The sequence below is a fragment of the Neomonachus schauinslandi genome, chromosome 10 (genome assembly GCF_002201575.2).
Source record: "Neomonachus schauinslandi chromosome 10, ASM220157v2, whole genome shotgun sequence".
NCBI lineage: Eukaryota > Metazoa > Chordata > Mammalia > Carnivora > Phocidae > Neomonachus > Neomonachus schauinslandi.
Genome location: NC_058412.1, coordinates 92,673,044 through 92,681,295, shown reverse-complemented (window position 1 = coordinate 92,681,295; position 8,252 = coordinate 92,673,044).

Here is an 8,252-nt window from a genome sequence, read left to right as displayed (position 1 = left end):
TGTGAAGAATTTGAAACATACACAAAAGTCAACAGAACTATATAAAAGCCCATGTGCTGACCACCAGGCTTAACTTCTAACAACCGAAGGCTGGTTCTGTCCATCCACATCCCATATTATTTTTGTTGCAAAATTTAAGCATTATGTGACTTCATAAATATTTAAGTATATAGCTCTAAGAATAAGCACTATTTTGAACATAACCACAATAATGCCATTTTCAGATAAAAAAATTAACAGTAATTTTAGTGTTACTATTTAAATTTCAGATTATCTCAAAAATGACATAATTTTTTTCAGTTTGTTTGAATCAGAATTCAAATAAGATTCACACTATGATTAGGTTGTAATTCTGTGTCTCTTAAATCTCTTCTGATCTGTAAGATTCCCTTCCATCTCTTTTTCAATTTATTTAATTTGTTGTACTGTACCATATTGTATTGTATTTTAATTCCAGTATGGTTACTATATGGTGTTATATTAGTTTCAGGTGTACAATATAGTGATTCAGCAATTCCATATGTTACTCAGTGCTCATCAAGATAAGTGTACTCTTAATCCCCTCCACCTATTTCCCCCATCCCTGCTCCTACCTCCCCTTTGGTAACCATCAGTTTGTTCTCTACAGTTAAGAGTCTAGATTTTGGTTTGTCTCTCTCTTTTTTCCCTTTGTTCGTTTGTTTTGTTTCTTAAATTCCACATATGAGTAAAATCATATGGTATTTGTCCTTCTTTGACTGCCTTATTTTGGTAAGCATTTTACCCTCTAGATCTATGTTACTGCAAATGGCAAGATTTCATTCTTTTCATGGCTGAATAATATTCCATATATATATGGAAACAATATATCTATATATAGCATATCTTCTTTATCCATTCATCTATCGATGGACATTTGGGCTGCTTCCATAATTTGGCAATTGTAAATAATGCTACAATAAACATAGGGGTGCATATCCCTTCAAATTAGTATATTTGTATTCTTTCTTGTATTTGTATTAGTATATTTTATTCCTGTAGTGCGATTACTGAATCATATGGTGGTTCTATTTTTAATTTTTTAAGGAATCTCCATACTATCTTCAACAGTGCTGCAGCAGTTTGCATTCCCACCAGCACCATCTCTTTTTTTTTTTCTTGCTCCATATCTGTTGACCGGAATTTATTTTTTAAATTGCATTTTGAAGTAAAAGCAGAACACATAAATGAATGAATAAGTCTTACCTCCAAATCTCCCAGCCACTATAGCACTTTGCCTTGTCTTCTATTGTGTCCCCTACTCTGTAGCATTAGAACTGTTTGTCATGCTATTTTTATGAGTAATGTCCATGGAGCCAGTCCTTACTGGCTTGGGAGGATTAAAATAGCCATTTAAAAATTTAGTTACATAAATTTACAAATAAATAAATTATATAAGAAACAAAAGCAATTAGGGCGCCTGGGTGGCTCAGTTGGTTAAGCGACTGCCTTCGGCTCAGGTCATGATCCTGGAGTCCCGGGATCGAGTCCTGCATCGGGCTCCCTGCTCAGCAGGGAGTCTGCTTCTCCCTCTCCTGCTACCCCCTCTTGTGCTCTCTCTCTCTCTCTCAAATAAATAAATAAAATCTTTAAAAAAAAAGAAACAAAAGCAATTAATATTCAAAACTCATTACTTTTTACCTATTTCACCACATTTTACTATTATTTATACTCTGTAGTATATCCTATTGTATCTGTATGATGTCTATCGTACCTGTATGATGAACATACCATATAAGGGACGTCTATATTGAAATCAGGCATGGTGAGAATTACTACCATGGAAATAAGAGAGCCAGTTGTCAAACATTTAGTACCGCCACACTGGTGCAATCTGTCAGCACATGCCCTCATACCTGCCCTGCACACATTTTACTTCCTGCCCTGGGGCTTAATTAGCAAACTGAGTTAGGCCACCAGGAGATCATGCTTGGAGCCCACCACATGCCACCTGAAAGTGCTGGGACATGAACACCTTGTGGAGTTACTACCCTTTGACAAATGGGAGATGGCAGCCAGTGGATAAATTTTTGCCCCTGTCTTCCCTTGGAAGCCTGTCCTACTTACACCCCATCTAAGAACGTAGTCCTGTTCTTAGGACTGAGCCACCAGCTGCACTCAGGGGGCAGCCAGCACCATCCTATCTCCTAGTATTGGCTCCCCATCCTTAGCCCCATTTCCTTATTCCTCTGCTCTGGGATTGAATTCTCTAATAAAAATAGCATGTTGCCTCTGGCTCTGCCTTCTAGGGAAGTCAAGGTAAGATGAATCCTAATAAGGAAAGTGAGTGGGGGTGCTGGGAAGACAAAGGATGGTGCTAGACCCAAGGCCAGAAGCAGCAGGGCTGTCATAACCCCCAGTTTTAAGAGGCAAGGGCAGGGAGCAGTTATCAAAAGCTGGAGGGTGAGTCATTTTGAAAAGATCTGAGACCTTCTGCTGATGAGCATAGACAATCTGAAACAACACACGGGGAGGAAGACAGGAAAGTAAACACCCAGACCACACTCTGTTCTCTCTGTCTCGTCTCTTACCAGCATGCCTTGTTGACCAAACACAACTGGGAGGAAAGAGATCAGGAGGGGGTTGGGACAGGGTGGAAGGAAGGGCAAATGGAAAATTTCCTCACTCTATCCTAGAGCAAAATCTGTCCATTAGCATTCACAGGACTCAGGTGCACTTTCCACCCAGGAGAGAGTCTGGTCATAATATTGACCAGCTGTCTCAGTAGCAAACAGCAAATCAGCTGTGTGTGTGAGAGAAAAACCAAAACAAAGACAAAACTGATTCTGGAAGAAACAAAAGACAGGCACTTGAAAACAAACTTATTATATATCTATACAATGAGAACAGGGTGTTATGAGTAAAAGGAACAATCAGATAAACAAGAAAGAGTTTTTAGAAATTAAAAAATGATTATGGAAGTAAAAATTTCAATAGATGAACTAGAAGATAAATGAAAAAATTTTCCAGATCCTAAGGCAAAGCCTTAGAAAATATGAGTCCATAGATAAGAGTCAAAAAAGTTTAATCCAAAAGAGTAACTGAGGAAGAGAGAAAAAAAATTGAAGAACATATCAGCTGTAGCAACATTTTTTTTCTAGATACATTTCCTAAGGCAAGAGAAACAAAAGCAAAAATGAACTATTGAGACTACAACAAAATAAAAAGCTTTTGCGTATAACACCCAGGGCTCCATGCAGAATGTGTAATGTATGGTGATTAACATAACATAATAAAAAAAATTTAATAAAAAAAAAGTTTAAAAAATAAAATAAAAGCTTTTGCACAGTGAGGGAAACCATCAACAAAACAAAGACAACCTACTGAATGGGAGAAGATATTTTCAAATGATATATCTGATAAGAGGTTAATATGGCCAAAATATATAAAGAAATTATACAACTCAACACCAAAAAAACCCAAATAATCCACTGAAAAAAAAACAGGCAGACGACCTAAATAGATGCTTTTCCAAAGAAGACATACATCCAGATGGCAAACAGACATATGAGAAGATGCTCAACATCACTAATCATCAGGGAAATGCAAATCAAAATCACAATGAGATATCATCTTACACCTTTTAGAATGTCTGAAATAAAAAAGACAAGAAATAACAAGTGCTGGGCGCCTGGGTGGCTCAGTCGTTAAGCGTCTGCTTAACGATCCCAGGAACCTGGGATCAAGCCCCACATTGGGCTCTCTGCTCCGCGGGAAGCCTGCTTCTCCCTCTCCCACTCCCCCTGCTTGTGTTCCTGCTCTCTCTCTCTCTCTCTCTGTCAAATAAATAAATAAAATCTTTAAAAAAAAAAATAACAAGTGCTGGTGAAGATATGGAGAAAATAGAACCAATGGTGGGAAAGTAAATTGGTGCAGCCACTGTGGAAAACAGTATGGAAGTTCCTCAAAAAAATAAAAATAGAATTACCAAAGGATCCAGTAATTCCACTATTAGGTATTTGCCCGAAGAAAACAAAAACACTAATTTGAAATGACATATACACCCCTATGTTTATTGCAACATTATTTACAATAGCCAAGACATGGAAGCAGACTAAGTGTCCATTAATAGATGAATGGATAAAGAAGATGTGGTACACACACACACACACACACACATATTATACTGCCATAAAAGGGATGGGGTTGTACTATTTGAGACAACATGGATGGACCTAGAGGGTATTATCCTAAGTGAATAAGTCAAACTGAGAAAGACAAATACCATATGATTTCACTCATATGGGGACTCTAAAACAACAACAACAAACGAATAAACAAACAAAAAACAAAACCAGACCTACAAATACAGAGAACAAACTGATAATTGCCAGAAGGGAAGGGGTTGGGAGGTTGGGCAAAGTGGGTGAAGGGAAGTGGGAGATACAGGCTTCCAGTCATGGCATGAATAAGTCACAGGAGTAAAAGACACAGCATAAAGAATATAATCAATGGTATTGTCATGGTGATGTATGGTGACAGATGGTAGCCACACTTGTGGTGAACTTAGCACAATGTATAAACCTGTTGAATCACTAGGTTGTACACCTGAAACTAATGAATATTCTATGTCAACTATACTCAATTTTTAAATAAAAAGAACATATTGAAGATAGATAGATAGATGATCGATAAAATATGAAAATGTTCCAGGATTAAAGATCCAAGTCTTGAAAAGGACTAGACCTTTGTACTGCTTTATTGACCAGTCACTGGACATGGGCTACCTTCAGGGAGGGGATGGGTATAACCTCGAGCAAAGTGGCTCCCTTCAGCCAAGGCAATTCCTGGAGAGGGACTTAGCTGTCAGCCATCAGCAATCAATACCTCTGGCAGCAGGGAAAGAAATCTGGGTTTTAAAAGGGAATCTGATGGTACACCACTTGTGCTGCTCAAGTTCAGTTGCTGAAATAGACATTCATCCCATCTGGGAACAAACTTGTCCAGGGTTCTAGTTGGGCCTTCTCCTGGGAAAACATAGAAGAGGAAGGGCAGTGAGATCAGCTGTAATGCCCATACCTGCTGCTGGTCTGGAGGCTGTAGCTGATTCTCATCATCTCCCTCCTCTATTTTATACCCTCACCTCTTGTCACCTTTGACACCTCTGCTGGCCTGAGGTTGTTTCTCTGGTATATACTGCATACAGCTCTAGAGGCTGGGAGTCTGAGATCAGGGTGCTGGCATGGTTGGGTGAGGGCCATCTTCCGGGTCTCTGACTTCCTGTTGTATTGTCAGGTGGTGGAAGGGGCAAGGAAACTCCCTCAGGTCTCTTTTATAAGAGCTCTAATCCCATTCAGGAGGACTCTGCCCTAATCACCTCCCAAAGGCCCCACCTCCTGAGGGTTAGGTTTCAACATATTGGGGCAGGGTGGGGGGGAACACATTCAGACTATAGCAACCTCTATGTCAGCGGCTCTCAAGAGGGGGATGATTTTGTCAACAGGGGATATTTGTGGATGTCTGGGAACATTTGGATCAGAGCGAGAGGGGGAGGGGCAGTACTACTGGCATCTAGAAGGTGGAGGCCAGGGATGCTGCTGAACATCCCACAATGCACAGGACAGCCCCACACAACAAAGAACTACCTCACTCAAAATGTCAAAGTCCTTTTGACAAATGTCTCAACTGTTGGCAGTGCCAAAGTTGAGAAGCTCTGCTCCATGTGATAAAACACAGGGCTTCATTAGCACAGGCTATTTGGGCCAAAACTGCAACTTAGCATGAGCTTTGAGAAAAGCATCCCTCACTTTCACCTGGTCCCATTTCTTACTCTGTCAACAAATGGCTGTGGATTCAGAAATTTACAGATCCTCTTTGTTCCCCATCCCTGAATCTGGACTTAAAAGAAGCTGATGCCAATGCTCATGTGATCACAGGCCTGCTGCACCTTGACAGTTACCAGTGAGGCTACGACTTGTTTACTTTTCTTTATGGAAATGAGGGTTCTGAGGAAAAAGTTCATTTGGCAAACTACAGGGGGAATACAAGGAACCAGGAACATTCCAGAAAGATTTTTCAGGGTCTACCTGGCTCTGAGGTAGTTAAAGTAAAGCATACAATTTTTAAAAAGAGGGGCACCTGGGTGGCTCAGTCGTTAAGTGTCTGCCTTAGGCTCACGTCATGATCCCAGGGTCCTGTGGTGGAGCCCGGCATCAGGCTCACTGCTCAGCCAGGAGCCTGCTTCTCCCTCTCCCGCTCCCCCTGCTTGTGTTCCCTCTCTCCCTATCTCTCTCTCTGTCAAATAAATAAATAAATAAAATCTTAAAAAAAAAAGAGTGAGAAAGAAAAGTAAGACAAACACCCAACAAACCACAGAAGTCATAGGTGTTGTCTTTGCAACCTGGGACTTTTGCAACTGTCTTTGCAAGCTGAGGAAAAGGCAGCAGGCCTGGGAGCTCCAGAGCGACGGACTGCCTGCTGGAGGAGCCCCACCCTGCAAAGAAAGGCCAGGCCCTGCACCTGTGCCTTGCTCAGTCTTTGGCCGGGGGCCACCCCCAGAATAGCATATTGTCAGCCAACCACATTCCGGGGCAGCACCTCTTTTCCTAAATGGGGAACTGAGTTGTGTCTCAGCCTGGATCCCCAGAAGCAGACCCTGAGACAGGCATTTGTGTGAAAAGGATTTATGATGAAGTATTCCCAGGAAAACCTGAAGTGGGATAGTAGACCAGAGAAGGGAGCAAGGCTAAACCAGTGACATCTCAGGCAAAATCCCACTGAGGGCAACTTTGGCTCAGCCCTGATGAAGGGCACGCTTGGAGTTGACCAATCAGGGTGGCCAGCCCCCGTCCCCACCCCTGCACCCTGCCAGACCCTGGTGAGTCACAGGTCAGGGCTGCCCCCAGGGGCAGTAAATTCCCAGGCACTTGGGTTTTCTGTTCCGCACTCACTCAAAATGAGTTCCCACAGTTTAGGAACAGCCTGCTAAAGAGACTCAAGCGCTGGCTGTAGAAGGTGAAAACATCCGAAGAGTAGGTGTGCTTGAAAATGCAAAGGGCCCAAGGACGCATGGGTTGAGCTCCAACAACACCCAATCCAGACTGAAACCCAAATCTACAATAATTGAGGCAGAGAAGGAAAATCGAAAATAGAACCAATTATTTTTAAAGTTTGTGTAACTGTTTATTTAAAAGTAACCCTGACATTTTTTTTCCTTAAAAACATCCAGGCATGGGGGCAGGGAGGGCAGGTAGGGAAAGGTTGGTAAAAGGGTACAAACTTTCAGCTATAAAGTAAACAAGGTCTGAGGATCCAATGTAAAATATGGTGACTACAGTTGATCACATTGTATTATTTAATTGAAATTTGCCAAGAAAGCAGAACATAAATGTTCTAACCCCCCCCAAAAGATAAATATGTGAATTGATGGATGTGTTAATTAGATGGTGAGAACCTTTGTATGATGTATACATCTATCAAATCGCCATGGTGCACATTTTAAATATCTTACAATTTTATTTGTTAATTATACTTAAGTAAAAGTGGAAAAACTCAGCGTAGTATTAATGCTTCAACTTCTCCAGAGCTCACCTATCTGTAGCACTGAGGCTTCAGCAACCCTGCCTGGAATATTGGAGGGGTCTTGCAGACACAAAGACTGATCAGAGTCTTCCCAGCAGCATGATATCTATAGAGAGCAAATAAGCCAAAGGGGTGGGAAGCCACTTGCTTCAGCAGACAAATTCAATGTATTTCCCATAGCTACAGTAATGGACTTTGCTTCAATAAGGCCTTTGGGTTGTGAAAAAAGAAAGTCAGTGACTTCAACAAGCACAGAAGGATTTAGTTAAGGTGAATCAGAAGTTATCCTCAAAATGCTTTTCCCCTAAGTCACACTGCAGAAGCTTGCTTACAGACTTTTCTTCCTCTCAATATTTTTTTCCTTGAGTCTCTAGATAGAAGCTTCCAGAAAGAAATTTTAGAACTCTTATTTCTTTGGTTCTTGTAGGGGTGGGAAATGGATCAAAGATGTCTCCCCACCACATATCGCGGCTCAGATTTGGATTTCCCACGATGAATTTGATCATTGTTGATAGTGGAACCAGATAACTATGATCCAAATACTGTCCCCCTTGAAATCCAAGTTATCTGTCTGGATGCTTTATGTGAACTTAGCCAGAAATTGTCAAATCTCCATGAAGTACTATGTAAACACATGTGATATAACTCACTTTGCTTTTTCTTTTATTTTGCTTATTTATTGTATTTGCTTATTTGCTTTTTGGTTTTTTAGA